This window comes from Leptonychotes weddellii, chromosome 5, assembly GCF_054177405.1.
Source record: "Leptonychotes weddellii isolate Sample4059 chromosome 5, ASM5417740v2, whole genome shotgun sequence".
Lineage (NCBI taxonomy): Eukaryota > Metazoa > Chordata > Mammalia > Carnivora > Phocidae > Leptonychotes > Leptonychotes weddellii.
The window spans coordinates 43029956-43045661 of record NC_138373.1 but is presented as its reverse complement, the minus strand read 5'-3'; the positions used below and the strand labels follow the sequence as shown (position 1 = coordinate 43045661).

General features: G+C 37.7%; 1 pseudogene; it reads left to right on the top strand.

Annotated features, from left to right (window-relative positions):
- LOC145721352 (large ribosomal subunit protein uL6 pseudogene) overlaps window positions 1-12249 on the top strand; it is an 18795-nt pseudogene extending 6546 nt beyond the window's left edge.
- The last annotated feature ends 3457 nt before the right edge of the window (window positions 12250-15706 follow it).

Here is a 15706-nt window from a genome sequence, read left to right as displayed (position 1 = left end):
GCAGATCCCTGCAGTGCACTCCCGCGCGACTCCTCCCGGGGGAGGAAGGTGAGTCTCCCTGGATCTGCCGCTTGTTGGGTCCCTGCTGGAGGAGCAGTGGCCCGACTGTGCCGCGGATCACGGTTTATGGCAACCCCGAGCTGAGAGCCCGCGCCTGGGCTCCGCCTCTGCAGCCGGCTTCCCTGCTCCGTAACCTGGGATCTCTGCCACACTCAGGCACCCCCGGTCTTTCTGTGACCCCGAGGGTCCTGAGACCACACTGTCCCGGAGGGTTCCACCCCCCGCTTAGCCACCAGAGTGACGTCCCTCGGTGGAGCAGACTTTTAAAAGTTCCGATTTTGTGCTCACGGCTCTATCACTTGCCAGAAGTGGTCGACGGAGGCCCCTCCCCTGCCGTCTATCCTCCCGAATATCGCCTCGGATTCACTTCTCCGCACGTCCTACCTTCCAGAAAGTGGTCGCTTTTCTGATGAGAGAGTTGTTGCTCTTCTTTTCTTCGATCTCCTGTTGAGTTTGTAGGTGTTCAGAATGGTTTGATCCCTATCCAGCTGAATTCCTGAGAGGAGACGAAATCCAGGTCTCTTACTCCCCTGCCATCTTGCTCTGCTCCCCATGATGATGCCAATTTTTAAAATCCACTTCCCTTCTAATTGGGATTTTAGTATTATAAACAATGCTGCGATAAACACCATTGTTTATGTGTCCTTTACACTAGAGTGAGAGATTCTCTGCTAAATTTCAGCATCAGAGTCAATTTGCAGGGTTAACTACACTAAATATTAATAAATTGTTCTGAAATGGGATGACACCATCTTCCACTTTCACCAGAACTGTCTGAGTGTCTCTGTTCCCCATGTTCACCCAAAACTTGGTGGTTTTATACCTTAATTTTATCTTTTCCCTTTACTGAAATATATGCTATGTACAACAGGATGCATAAAACATACATGGAATTTTTTTTTCATTTTTCAAATTTTTATTTAAATTCTACTTAGTTAACATATAGTGTAATATTGTTTTCAGGAGTAGAATTGAGTGATTCATCACTTACATGTAACACCCAGTGTTCATCACAAGTGCCCTCCTTAATCCCCATCACCCAGGGATGCCTGGGTGGCTCAGTCGGTTAAGCAGCTGCCTTAGGCCGGGGTCCCCGCTCAGCGGGAAGCCTGCTTCTCCTTCTCTCCCCCTCTGCTTGTGCTCTCTCTGTCAAATAAATAAAATCTTAAAAAAAAAAATCCCCATCACCCATTTAGCCCATCCCCCACCCACCTCCCTTCAACTCTATCATTAAGAGTCTCTTATTGTTTGCTTCCCTCTCTCCTTTTTTTCTTCCCTTATGTTCATCTGTTTTGTTTCTTAAATTCCACATATGATATTTGTCTTTCTCTGACTTATTTCACTTAGCATGAGACTCTCTAGCTCCATCCACATTGTTGCAAATGGCAAGATTTCATTCTTTTTTGATGGTGGAGTAATAGTCCATTGTGTGTGTGTATACATATACACACACACCTCTTCTTTAACGATTCATCAGTTGATGGACCTTTGGACTCTTTCCATAATTTGGCTATTGTTGATAATGCTGCTATAACATTGGGATGTGTATTCCCTTCAAATTTGTATTTTTGTATCCTTTGGGTGAATACCTAGTAAGGCAATTTCTGGGTTGTAGGGTAGTTCTATTTTTAACTTTTTGAGGAACCTCCATACTGTTCTCCAGAGTGGCTACACCAGTTTGTATTCCCACCAGCAGTGTAAGAGGGTTCCCTTTTCTCCACATCCTCACCAACATCTGTTGTTTCCTGTGTTGTTAATTTTAGCCATTCTGACAGGTGTGAGGTGGTATCTCATCATGGTTTTGATTTGTATTTCCCTGATGATGAGTGATGTTGAGCATCTTTTTATGTGCCTGTTAGCCATCTGTATGTCTTCTTTGGAAAAATATCTATACATGTCTTCTGTCCATTTCTTAACTCTATTATTTGTTTTTTGGGTGTTGAGGTTGATAAGTCCTGTATAGATTTTGGATCCTAGCCCTAGCCCTTTATCAGATATGTCATTTACAAATATCTTCTCCTGTTCCGTAGGCTGCCTTTTAAGTTTTGTTGATTGTTTCCTTTGCTGTGCAGAAGCTTTTTATCTAGATTAAGTCCCAATGTTCATGTTTGCTTTTGTTTCCCTTGCCTCTGATGTGTGTAGTAAGAGTTGCTGTGGCTGAGGTCAAAGAGATTTCTGCCTGTGTTCTCCTCTAAGATTTTGATGGTTTCCTGTCTCACATTTTGGTCTTTCATCCATTTTGAATTTATTTTTATGTATGGTGTAAGAAAGTGATCCAGTTTCATTCTTCTGCACGTTGCTGTCACATATATGCAATTTTAAATAATAATAATAACAATAACAAAAACATGAAATAAACATTTATATGCCCACACACCAATTAAGCAACTGAACTTCACATTTTTCTCTTTCCCACCCTGCTGCACTATTCTGCCATTTGGCTTAATCAGTCTCTTACATTTTTTATAATTTCACCATATATATTTACAAACAAACAATACATTGTTTTATTAGGTTGTTTTTGAACTGCATATAAAGGTAGATAACAGTTTGCATTATTTTGCTCAATATTGTATTTTAAATTTGTCCATGTTTTTGAATATAGCTTTAGGTTATTTCTTTTCACTGCTCTTTGATATTTCACTCATAAATAGTATTGAACCACTGTACTCTTCATTGATATTGGCTTAGGTCTAGTTTTTTATATTCATGTTTTCTGCTCATTTTTTCTTGTAATTTGTCATTGTCATAATGATCCTAAGGAATTCTTTACATTGTGGAAGATAGCCTCTGAAGAGGACTACCACCAGTGCTATCCTTACCTATTTCAAATGCTGTTGCATGCATCAAGAGGTGGAGTCTGTTTTCCTTCTCCTAGAATCTATGCTGGCCTTGTGACTTACTTTGATCAGTAGCATGCAATGGAAATAACACTGTGACTGTCCCAGGTCTAGGTTTTAAGAGGCCTGGCAGCTTCCACTTTCCATCTTGACTTTATTTCATTCTTAGTCTTGAAAGATAGTTTAGCTGGGTATAGAAATCTAAGCTTAAATTTATTTTCTTTCAAGACTTTGAGGATACTATTTCACTATCTTTTGGCTTCATTGTTACTATGAGAAGTAAGCTGTTCCTCTAACTACCAGTCCTTAATATAATCCCTTTCCTAGCCTCGGTCCTGGATGCAATTTCACTATGCTATGTTTAGGTGAGAATTTCTTGTATTTATTTCATTTTATGTGTTTGCCATGTATGAATTTATTTATGTAACTATTTATATGTGATTTTATATATGCATGCATGTATGTATTGGGATTTGCTTGACTTCTTTAAACTGTGACTCATTCCTCTCATCATTTATGGAAGATTCTTACCATTATCTAAGAAAAAAAAATCATCTTCCTTAGTGTCTCTCTGCTTTCCTTCTAGGACTCCAATTAAATATATTGTAGAACTTTTCTCCTTACACTTCATGTCTCATAATCTCTCACTACATTTTTTCTTTTTGTCTCTCCATGCTGCATTTGAATAACATCTTCTTAATATATCTTTGGCTATGTTTAATAGGGCATTAATCCCATCCATTGTTTTTAATTTCGGTTATTAAATTTTTATTTCTAGAAAATCGATTTGGTCGTTTTTCAAATATGCTGTCATTTTATAGTTGTTTATTACCTACAGATATTTTCAGTGCTGTCTTAGTTTTTCTAGACATAATAAGAATAGTTGTTTTGCAATCTTTATTTGATATTTCCAACATTTGACATCTTTACAGGTCCATTAGGCTCTCTTTCTTGTTCTGTTTTCTTAACCTAATGATTCATTGCCATGGGTCCAAATGTCCTTGTATACTTATTTATTGATTGTGTGCTCTCATTGTCCTTGAAAAATTATTTGTGAGGTCTCTATGAAGCCTACAATGACAGTAAATGCCTTCCTCCATAGATGGCTTGCATTTCCTTTGGTCAGTTACCTAGGAACTTTACCAATCAAAGAAAAATGCATTTTATTATATATATATTATATATTTATTCATTAGTATTAACTTTATTAATATTAATTAATTCAATAATCAATTAATTAATATATTATATATGTATATTTAGAGAGAGCACAAGTGGGGGTAAGGGTGGGCTGAGGGAGAGGGAGAGAGAGAGACTCTTAATCAGGCTCCAAGCTCAGCACAGAGCCCAGTACAGGGCTAAATCTCATGACCCTGAGATCATCACCTGAGCTGAAATCAAGAGTCAGTCACTAAACTGACTGAGCCACCAGGCACCCCAACCAATCAGGGAACAATTTAAACTAAATTTATAGTTAAATTTTTGTGGACTGCTCAGATGATGCAAATTTGGTTTGAAAATGCACACAAGGATTAGGAGGCATTATTTTTTTTCCTTCCATTATGTTCAATGCAAAAATGACTTTCTTTGTGACCCTGAGATTAGAAGATTTATTTCTGACTCATCCTTTCTCTAAATTTGTAGCTACATGGGGGTTTCCAGGATTATGACGAGAATCTCCTATTAGTTCTGGGCTTTAACTTATTCATTCCATACCCATAAGGTCCATCTGAAATGAAGTCCATCTTTTCTGAAATTATCAAATGATTCAAGGAGTGAGGCAACTTGAATGCTCTGTTTACATCTCTGGTTCCCCTAGATTTTGATCCAGTAATTTCTTGCTACATAGATTTTAAGATTTAAAAAATATTTTAATTACCATTTGAAATTATTTTCAGTGGCAAGATTGGTCAAAATAATTTAGTCTGCCATATTTTAGGAAACAGAAATCCATTCATCAATTTTTAAAATTTCATTTAATATATTTTTCATATCCATATATTCAATTTGATATCTTTTCAGATCTGTTTGGAAAAAGGTTAGGTCTCTTGTTTATTATGTTTTATTTTCAAACCTTCCTTTTATTTCTTTATTAAGCTAAAAAGATATTTTATATTCTATATATTATCATTTGAATGTCTGAAATTATTGCAGATCTGATAGTTAAGATTGTTGTTCCTACTGACACTCACAAAATCTTATTTTCATGTGTACTTAATAATTTTTTCAATAGGAGCTAATTTTCTTGGAATTTTATCAGAAGTAACTTGAGGTCTAGTTTAAAATATATTTCACTGGAGAGACTTGTGTTTACTTCTTCCAGGCCCTTTGGGATGCTTCCAACCTGGCATGACTAAATTGAATTTTCAGCTTGCTATTTTGTGGGTCATGCAAATAGTGTGAATTTCACCCACAGCTATGAGTATGGGCTTATAATTGGCAAATTTCAGGGGAGGATCTTTTTCTACTCTTGTCTGGGTAGTGGTTAATCCACATAGCTCTTCCTTAATGGGTGCATTTTTCTTGTTTGCCTTTTGAGCTTGTCATACATTACAGGTCCTTACTTAATGGAGGGGCCTCTGACTTCAATTCTCACCTTGTCTGGGACTCAAGCTTTCTCTCCTGTTCTCCCCTAAAACTCAGCCCAAAGCCCACCAGAAATTGGCACATCTTTCAAGCCAAACCCAACTCACACTACTTTAACTTTGGAGAACTGTACTTTCCCTTTTTATGTATGATTATCTGTCTTACTTCCTTCTTCCTCATTCATGCTATGAGAAAAGATTTTTCACATATTTTATCTTTCATTTTTATATGTGTTATGTTAGAAGGTATTTCTCTACACATTGGGGGGATGTATTCTGGAAAACAGAACTCATCATACCTTTCTAACCTCCCTGTCCAATTCCTTCCTTACTCTGCCTGATCCTCCTCAATGCTCATTTTTATATCCCATTCATCATGCTTACATAGATTCCATACTCAAGAAATGTTTAATGAAGGAAATTATTGCTGAATGGTAAAAGAAAATATGTTATTTCTTTTTTCCAAATGGATAACACTACCAGCAAAAGATTAATATTTAAAAAATAACTTCCTTGACTAGTTTTTAATTTTTAACTTTATATATATTATTTCATTTGCAAAATGACAAGTATCTCAATTTATGAATTATACAACATATTCTATTGTTTTGTGTGTGTTAACATGAAGTTGCATATGACCTTAAAATTTAATCTGTAAAATTCATAAATATATATCTAGGTTCCTTAATTTATTATAATCTTACCAGTCTTCCCTTTATCAACATAGTTACTGGATAGTATTATAGTTTTAAGCAAGAGCTGCTTACAAAATCTAAATGAGTTTTTTTGGTGACAAATGGTAGAAAATTTGGTGTGATCCACTGACTTAACACTATTAATCTCAGGTTAAGATTTAAAAAATATTTTAATTACCATGTGAAATTATTTTCAGTGGCAAGATTGGTCAAAATAATTTAGTCTGCCATATTTTAGGAAACAGAAATCCATTCATCAATTTTTAAAATTTCATTTAATATATTTTTAATATCCATATGAAATAGCCTTCAAATATTAATAGAAATGTAACTTATGCTCAGTATTATTTTACTAAGTATTATTTTACTATTCAGTATTATTTTACTATTTTACTATTATGCCAGTATTATTTTACTAAGACCTAAGTATGCATGAAGATTTTCCAATAAGTTGCCTACATCTCAGACAAAATTCTGAGTGGGTGGTAGGTTTTTAAGAGGTGAGAGTAATGTATAATGACATACTTCTTTTCGCTCAGAAACCTAAAAGAACCATGATCAATGCCTTCAACTCCCAGGAGTAAGTGAGGAATAATAGAATCTCCACCTTGGAAAAGTGGATAGGCTGTGTAATACAGAAGACATTATGGAGCCATTACAGAGGTTCCTGAAGGCATTATTCCCAGAAAATGATGAGGATCTAAAGCAAGGTCCTTGGGAATTACTGTCAGAGATACCCTTTCCAAGGTTATCAAAACTCTCGAATCCGTATATCTTAATTCAACACTCACAATCTATATTTACACAAACTAGGGATCTTTTTTCAAGTAATTAGAATTTAAAAATAAAACTTTCAATGTATTTGTTTGAAAAGGACAAGTTAAGCGGAATTATGTTATAACAGAAGCTTCTAAATGGAAATTAGATGAGCCAGTGTGACTTTAGCTAATTATTATGTTTCCCCACTCTTAGTTGGGACATGGGTGCTGCCTTGCTAGCCATTTTCTAAAATAAGAAACACATGACTCTTTCTAGAGCCCTACGATCAGATGAGTATGAATTCAGTGCTAAGCAGAACATTTCAAGTTCATACAATTTGCATTAGTGGGGATACTACTTGATGACAGTCTAATGGGAATTAGCTCAAGATCTGGTTTGTCGTTTCACTAAACCTTAATCTTTCAGGCAGATGTGTTTGTCTCTCTGTATTCAAAAAAAAAAAAAAAGAACTTCTACACCATCATCTCCTTCAGAAGCAAAAAAAAAAAAAAAGCTTATAAAAACAAGGATATTTTAAGACAGCGGTACTTGACTTTTCCTGCCTAAGTGAGAATTTCCTGTCGAGAGAGTTGACAAAGTGGGTTTGAGACAGCTTTCCTGTAATTAATTTTCTTTGTGTGTGAATTTAATACTGATGCAAAGGTGTTACTCATTTGACAACTCCAAGGTTTAATGTCTAACCATCCAACGGGAAAGGAAGAACACGACTACCCAGAATTCCTCATTAATTAGCTTCAATCCTCACTCCATGATACTCATCCACTCATCTAAAACTGCTAATTGTTATCAATTGGATGATTTTCAGAACGCATTCAATACCTCAGAAAATGTAACTCATTTTACATTGCTTGTTGAACATCTCAGTGACAAGAAATGTTCTTATTTATGACTCTGGGCCAGATTTGAACTTCTAGTTAAACAGAATGGTAGCATCATGTAGCACAGAAAGCATTGAACTTGAAATAACAATGACTGGATTCTTGTTCTACCTGATTGTGGATAAAATAAATAACCTGAGGGCTATGAGTCTTAATTTCTTCAATGACAAAATACAGATAAAGTCAAAGTCTTTCTTAGTGCCAAGAAAGAAAGCAGAAAGAAAGAAAAACAGACACTGTGATTTCCAAGGCACCAAAATCTACGGTTTGAGGTGATAGTCTAAGATTGAAAGCTATGTATTTTGGAATATCAGAACCATTGTGTGAAATATCTCTCCACTTTAGTTTTTAAGAGTCGAAGAGAAAATAAAACCTTGGAAATACCTACATTTATTTTCTCCTTCTACTCAATGCTTGGCTTTTACAGTGAAATGGACTGAGATATTTGAGAATATAAAGGGTTTTGGATGAGTGAACGTTGAGTGACTGAAGCTCTCAGGAAAGAATTTAAAAGATCTCAAAGCCATGCAGCCATGTTATATAAACATTATTTGAACTGGACCATCCTGTCCATACCACTGGCACCACGATTGAGTTAAGTGAAATTTTATCCCCAAATTGGGAAGGTGTTCTGAGTCTGTTCGTCTGTTCTTCTGTTCTTTCTCAAAAACCTTATGGGAAAATCAAGGTACTGTAGATAATTGTGTCAAGTGTTAAGAAAAGCCTAACTAGACCATAAAGACTTTAATTTCAGTCAATTTTATCGAAACTGCAGCCCTAACCTCAAAGTGATTCCTAAGGAAAACACCAGTTACATTAATTTTTCCAGATGTTCATCCCTTTGGACTCCAGGGAAATGTATTCTTCTTTCATTTTTCCCTTCCTTTTTATTTATTATTTTTTATTAAGATTTTCTTTATTTATTTGACAGAGAGAGACACAGCGAGAGAGGGAACACAAGCAGGGGGAGTGGGAGAGGGAGAAGCAGGCTTCCCGCAGAGCAGGGAGCCCAATGTGGGGTTCCATCCCAGGACTCCAGGGTCATGACCTGAGCAGAAGGCAGACGCTTAATGACTGAGCCACCCCAGGCACCCCATTTTTCCCTTCCTTTTTAAAGAAAAGATGGTAGGTAAAAGGAAAGGGGCATAGTTACATCTCTTTCTAACTTCTGAAATCCCAAAGACTCTTTCTCTGCCAGCCTATTATAGTTGTCATGAAAATGCATTTACTTATCTTTTATGCATGCCTCCCCTGCCCCACCAACTAAAATAAAGTGTGTATTTATTTTTCTGGAAATATCCAAAGTGGCCCTGGCTAAGCTTCAAATCTATTTTTCTATATGCCGTGGCTTTAAATTTTGCTGTCTGTACTCGGCAAAAAGAGATAACTCGAGTAAGCTCAACAATAACTGAACTTGAAAAAAATGCAAGGGCAACTGACGGTCTAAAAGTCAAATTATGATTCTTATTTGATGAATTGTAAAACCCTGTGATGGTGCTCATCCATTCTGGCATTTCTATTTCTCATAGTTTGAAATAATTGCTCTGAATGAGTTGTTTGTACCCCAGCCTTAAACAAGAAAAGTACATCATTTCCATTGGCATGCTGTGCTGTACCAAATGTTAAGAGCTCATCCTTTCATTTTAAGTATTTCTGAAACATTACTGTTTCATACTGGTTTTACTGACACCACCGTCCTTGGGTGGAAAAATAGATGTGTCTTCACCTGTGTTTTAATGAAACCATTTGCTATGAATATTCACGATTCAACATATCTGCCCAGAAGAGGCCTTGGGAAGTCATCTTCTGCATTCATCATCTTTGAAACACAGTCATTTACATTACCTCGGAAAAATGTCTTTAAGTCATCTTTTCTTTAAGGAATTTAGCTGCTTCTCTGAGCACCAGTCCAACCTCTCAAATCGTCTTCCTACATCAAATTTGAATCCTTGCCGCCATCTTTATACTCATTTCTTCTTATATGAAAGAAAGTCATCCAAGTTTTTATTTATCCATATGGCTACTTTAATTTTAATTTTAAAAGATATATATATATATATCCCAATTACAAGGAAAATCATGTACCCATATCTCAAATAGAATTGTTTAGTAAAAGCAAACACACAAACAGGCATGTGTAATCACAATATTTGACTTCTCTTTTCAACTTTAGCACACTTCAGCAGGGTTGCTTCAGGCAAGTTGTCCGATGCCTCTGGACCCACACCATTTGACGGCTGATTTGGCTTTTTTCTCTAGGGCTTCACATATAAAGGTTTCCTTTTTGGAATAAAAACATTGATCCCTGAAATTAAAACACTCATGTCTGTTTTTAACTAGCTGTACTGTAGTACAGATTTGGTTCTTCAGTCCTGGTCATTACATTGTCTCTTTTTAGTCCCTATTAAGTTATGAAAATACTGTTTCCATCCATGCATGTTCCTTCTTCATGTTGCCTGGACAAGGGTGAGAGTTGAAAGGAATCGTGAAACAAAAACTGAAACAGCAGTGGCCTGCAGCAGTGAGAAAACTCTAGGAAGTTGCTTGGACTCTAGTTGAAATGACTTCTGTTTGTGAGAGGTCATGGAGAGGTCTGTGTGAATCACCAGGCTGAGGAATAAAAAGTGATTGCTGATACCTTCACCAAATGAATTGCTGACTTCCTGGCACCCACCCAGTCTTCACTAGAAGAACCAAACTGACTAGAAAAGGAACTTTGACATAAATACTGTCAGAATGTCTACTCCAATATGCTTCGGTCACAGGCTTCTAAGCAAATATCCAGGCTGATTAGCCCTTCCAGGTTTGAAGTAATACTGGGATCCAACACGTCTCTGGTATTTAAAGCATGCATCTTGAAACTTAAGGGACAAAGCTAGCACACGGCTCCAAATGCCCCCTCACACATTGTCTGCTCCAAAATAAGTCTTTAGTTTGGAGGTAGAGGCAGACAGCTGTGTTGTCTGCTTGCACATGGGCCCAGCCCACACCCATTTTATAGTGTAGGACAGGCTTCTTTTTTTTTTTTAATTTTATTTTTTTTTATTTTTTAATTAATTTATTTATTTATATATTTATTTATTTATTTTTTAGGACAGGCTTCTTATGAGCCTCTGACACTGAGACTCTTGAACATTACCACCACCACCACTACCCCCAAAACGCACATCCATGCCCAATTTTTCCTTCACAAGGTCCTCTGACCCACAGAAGGGGGTCCTAAGCTGTCCTAAGCTGTCTAGAAAAATTTTTGTACCATCTTACTCTACAGAAATGTTTATTAGTGAGTAGGACTAGAGGTACACAGATCTCTTCCCCTGTCCCTGTTAAAATTGCACTGGATTTCTGGTGTATCTGAAGTATGGTACCCTGGCCTTGGTTTAGTGTTGGATTTGATGCTCGCCCCAGGTCTTCTCGCAGCTGAATCTGATTTCCGAAATTAAGCCAAAAATTGTCTCTCCCTGCTCTTTGCCGCATCTCCTGCGAGAAGGAAGACCATTCTTAGCAATCAGACTGTCGACATGTCGACATTCCAGAAAATGTCGACATCACTCTGAAGGGACGCACAGTTATTGTGAAAGGCCTCAGAGGAACACTGTGAAGGGACTTCAATCACATCAATGTAGAATTCAGTCTTCTTGGAAAGAAAAAGAAGAGGCTCCAAGTTGACAAATGGTGGGGATATAGAAAAGAGCTGTCTACTGTTCACACTGTCTATAGTCACGTACAGAACATGATCAAGGGCGTTGCACTGGGCTTCCGTTACAAGATGAGGTGTATGCTCACTTCCCCATCAACGTTGTTATTCAGGAGAATGGTTCTCTTGTTGAAAGCCGAAATTTCTTGGATGAAAAATGTATCCACAGAGTTCTGATGAGGCCAGGTGTTGCTTATTCTGTATCTCAAGCCCAAAAAGATGAGTTAATTCTTGAAGGAAATGACATTGAACTTGTATGAAACTCAGCTGCTTTGATTCAGCAAGCCACAACTGTTATAAACAAGGATATCAGAAAATTCTTGGTTGGTATCTATGTTTCTGAAAAAGGAACAGTTCAGCAGGCTGATGAATAAGATCTGAGTTGTCCATCTACAGAAACAGCAAGATGCCAGATGATTTTTCAGACTTATTTGTGACATTTTAAAGATGCAATAAAAGCTATACTGATTTGGGAAAAAAAATTTTCTCTCCCTCTCAGTGCTGATCTCACTGGATATTGGCATCCACCTTCCACAACTGACCCGTGGTCATGGATGGCTTAGTTAAGCATGCTTCCCTTAGTTAGGGTGTTTCTCTCTGTTATTTTTTTAGCTTTTTGTGCTTAAAGTCCCAGGAGGGCTTTACAGAGTAGCTTTTTCTGAAAATCCACAGGCTAGAGAGAAAGTTCGACTCTAAGTTAGCCATCGGTCTGAGTTTTCTCGTTCCACCGTGGATGAAAATGTAAAGGCACCTTCGTTATTAGTTTGGGGGAAGAAGAGTTTCAATCCAGTAAATGTTAAGCAGCTAGTGTTCTGGAAAATGAACCTTAGGAAACTTTTCTCACCATCATGAGCTGAGCCAACCTGATATGCTGTGGGAAAGGACAGCATATTACTCTGGGTAAATGAGAAGCACACAGAAAATAAAATTGTTAGGTTTTGCTTGGAATTGAAAATTGTTGAAGGTTGAAGACTTTAATGTAGGGAGTTTATCAACAGCAGCAGAATCAGTGGTTTTATCAGACTAGCAGTAAGGTCTGCAGAAAGGCACTTCCTGCTGATGAAATTATATAGCTAGAGATTTGGATCCAGATTTTATACTCAGGAAGTCCTTAAAAACTTGTTTGCTGTTGTCATGCTGAGGGAATTAATAGATGAGACATTAACCACTAAAATTTTTGAAGGAACCCCCCAATATAACATTTACTAAAAGAGCAGAGTGTCCCTCTATGGAACACCTCATTTTCTACCAAGGCCATTTGCAACAGTTTCTGAAGCAATGTTTCACATGAAGGAGATGTCTAGTAAATGTGTGAACTATGCCTTTATATTAAACTTGATTTATTACCTGTAAAAGGAAAAGAGAACAAGTGACTATAAGTCAAACTCAGGTTGGAAAAAATTATTCCTGTTACATGTATTTGGTATTTGTTAATATAGTATAGAATCATGTAGACTTCCATACTGAGATACGGTTCGAATTGTTTCGTATTTGTTAAAGGGAACAAATAAGAGATCATCTAGAGATTTACATTTTACCCTTCAGAGGATTAATTTGGTCTTTACATTTTCTGTTGATTCCCATGAAAATATTTATTACACAATCATCAAATATTTATCAAGAAATTGTTGCATATTGAAATTGGGGGGAAACAGGAAGAGAATTGGTAAAAGTATAAACTTTCACATATAATCGTCTGAGGATCTAATGCATAACATGGTGACTATAGTTGATAACACTTGAAAAAAGACAAAATTATATAAGGTGGGAAAAAATAAAATGATCAGACTTGTTTTAATGGATGCATTAAATTCAGTGGTCTATTCTTGTGGCTACTGGACATTTGTGCTATATATTAAGCATTTGAGAAATTATGGAGTTGAGCACATTTCTCATACTTCAATTAATACCAGAACTAAGTCCCAGCCCTCAAAAATGTCAGAATATTCTAGAAGAGAGAGAGATATAAAACAATAAGCATAATGTTGCATGATACATTTATATTACAAATATGCCCAAAATGTTAAGAAATGTCAGAGGAAATGCTCAGAAGAGGACAGTTAACTCAGCCAAAGAACTTCCCCAAAGGAGATGATTCTTCAAATAGATCTTAAAGGAATCACAATGGAAATAAGTTTATCCCAGACAAAGGGAAGGCAGAGAGACCAAGACATTCAAAACTACAAACTAGAGGAGTTGGACTGGACAGTTTGTACAAATACAGTGAGAAATTTGGTTAGAATGGTGTGCTGACACCAGAATATTAAGGACTCCTTGTAAGTCTAAACTTTATGCTCATATCAGTTAGGAACATAAAGGATTTAAAACAAAAGCACAAGAATTTAATAGAAATTTTGGCTGAAAACAGTATGGAGGACAAACTGAAAGAAGCTAAACTGGGGCTAGGAGAATAGATAAAATGAGACACTCAGAAAATTTGGTAACTTTTAACCATTTATTCTTATTGCTATATAATACCTACAAGACAAGAAAATTCATGAACCAGAATCTAACTTTAGCTATGTGCTAGCTTAAGTCCTTTGCTGGCTTGACTAGTTGGTGGGGATTGACTGTGTATGCAATTTGCCCCAAAGACCTGAGGACTATCCTTATGTCTCTGCCATGAATTGCTAAATAAATTCATTTCAGATGCATTTTGGGAAATTTTAAAAATCATTATAAAAAAATCATCATTTATCTCTAGAAAATAATAACTGGAAGAAAAATACTTCATTCTCATTAAAATATTCATTTTGGCAAGATGAATTCACAAACTTTTCTTCCTTGCTAAGGAATATCCATTGTCCTACCTTCAGATGTTCTACGAACATTAAATTACTTATTGCAAAAGTGTTTCTGTGATTACATAAGATAGTTAGAATAATCTCTAATAGAACTACAGCCAAGCACATCTCTAATGTCATTCTATACATGGTTATATTGATTTAACTTTACACTGTCGAGTCAGACCAACAGGTTAAAATCTGTTTTTCTACGCATTAGCTGTATAATCTTCAGCCAGTTATTAAACTCTCAATGCCTTTGTTTACTTAACACTAAAATTAATGCAACAAATGACCAGTAAATTTTATGTAAGTATTCACTAAGATACCCTATGTCAGGTACTTAGTACAGTACCAAATAAATACTCAGTAAGCACCCAATAATAAGTCTTAATTTTTATTAGCATTGGAGGGTAGAATTTTGCTTGGAAAAAATTCATTAAAAATAGAAAGAAGAGAGAGGAAAAAAGATGGCGGAGGAGTAGGGGACCCTTATTTCAACTGGTCCGGGAATTGAGCTGGATATCTACCAGACCACTCTGAGCACCCACAAAACCAGTCTGAGATGTAAGAAGATCTGGATCTCTACAAACAGAATATCGCAGGCAGTTGGTTTTGAGGTATGAAGCGGAGAGCCATGATTCTGTTGGCAGATATGGGAGGATAAACGCCAGCGGGAGGGTGCCTGGCCGTGGGGATCCTACACCACCGGTGAGTGACAGCCTTGCGCACTGTGGACGGGCACAGACTTGCAGACCCGTAGCACTGGGGAAAGGACTTTAGGGCAGCCCCCGGGGTGGAAAACCAGACTGGCGGGGTTGCACGCACGTGAACCGCAGCCCCCCCCCCCCAACAGAAACCGGAGCGACAGTCGCGCACAAGCGAACTGCAGCCTCCGAGATGGAAACCCAGTGCGCCGGGGTCCTGCTGGTGAACTGCAATCCCCGGGGGTGGAAACCCCGAGCAGCGGAGTCACGCGCATGCGAACTGGGAGCGGCTGGGGGTTTTAGAAGCACAAAGGGCAGAGACATGCCCCGACCTGGAGGCAGGACTGGGAGCACTGCGGAGGGGCGCACAACCCAGGACGCTGCAGTTTATAGCAGCACGGACAGAAACAGAGACGGTGTGTCCTGGAGAGCTCACTGAAGAACAGACTGTGATCTCTCTGCTCTGAGGCAGAGGGTTAGAAATGGTCTCTTCTGCTGACTCACGGAAGAGATGCGGAAAGGCGCCAGAGAACAAAAGCCCCAAAGACTGATTCCCACTGAGCCCATCCCCCGCCACAGGGGCGCCGCGCAACTTGGCCCAAACAGGGTTGCCTGAGTAACAATGCTGCAGACCCCTCCCGCAGAAGACAGACTGGGAAAACGAGGCCAGCAATCCTAAGG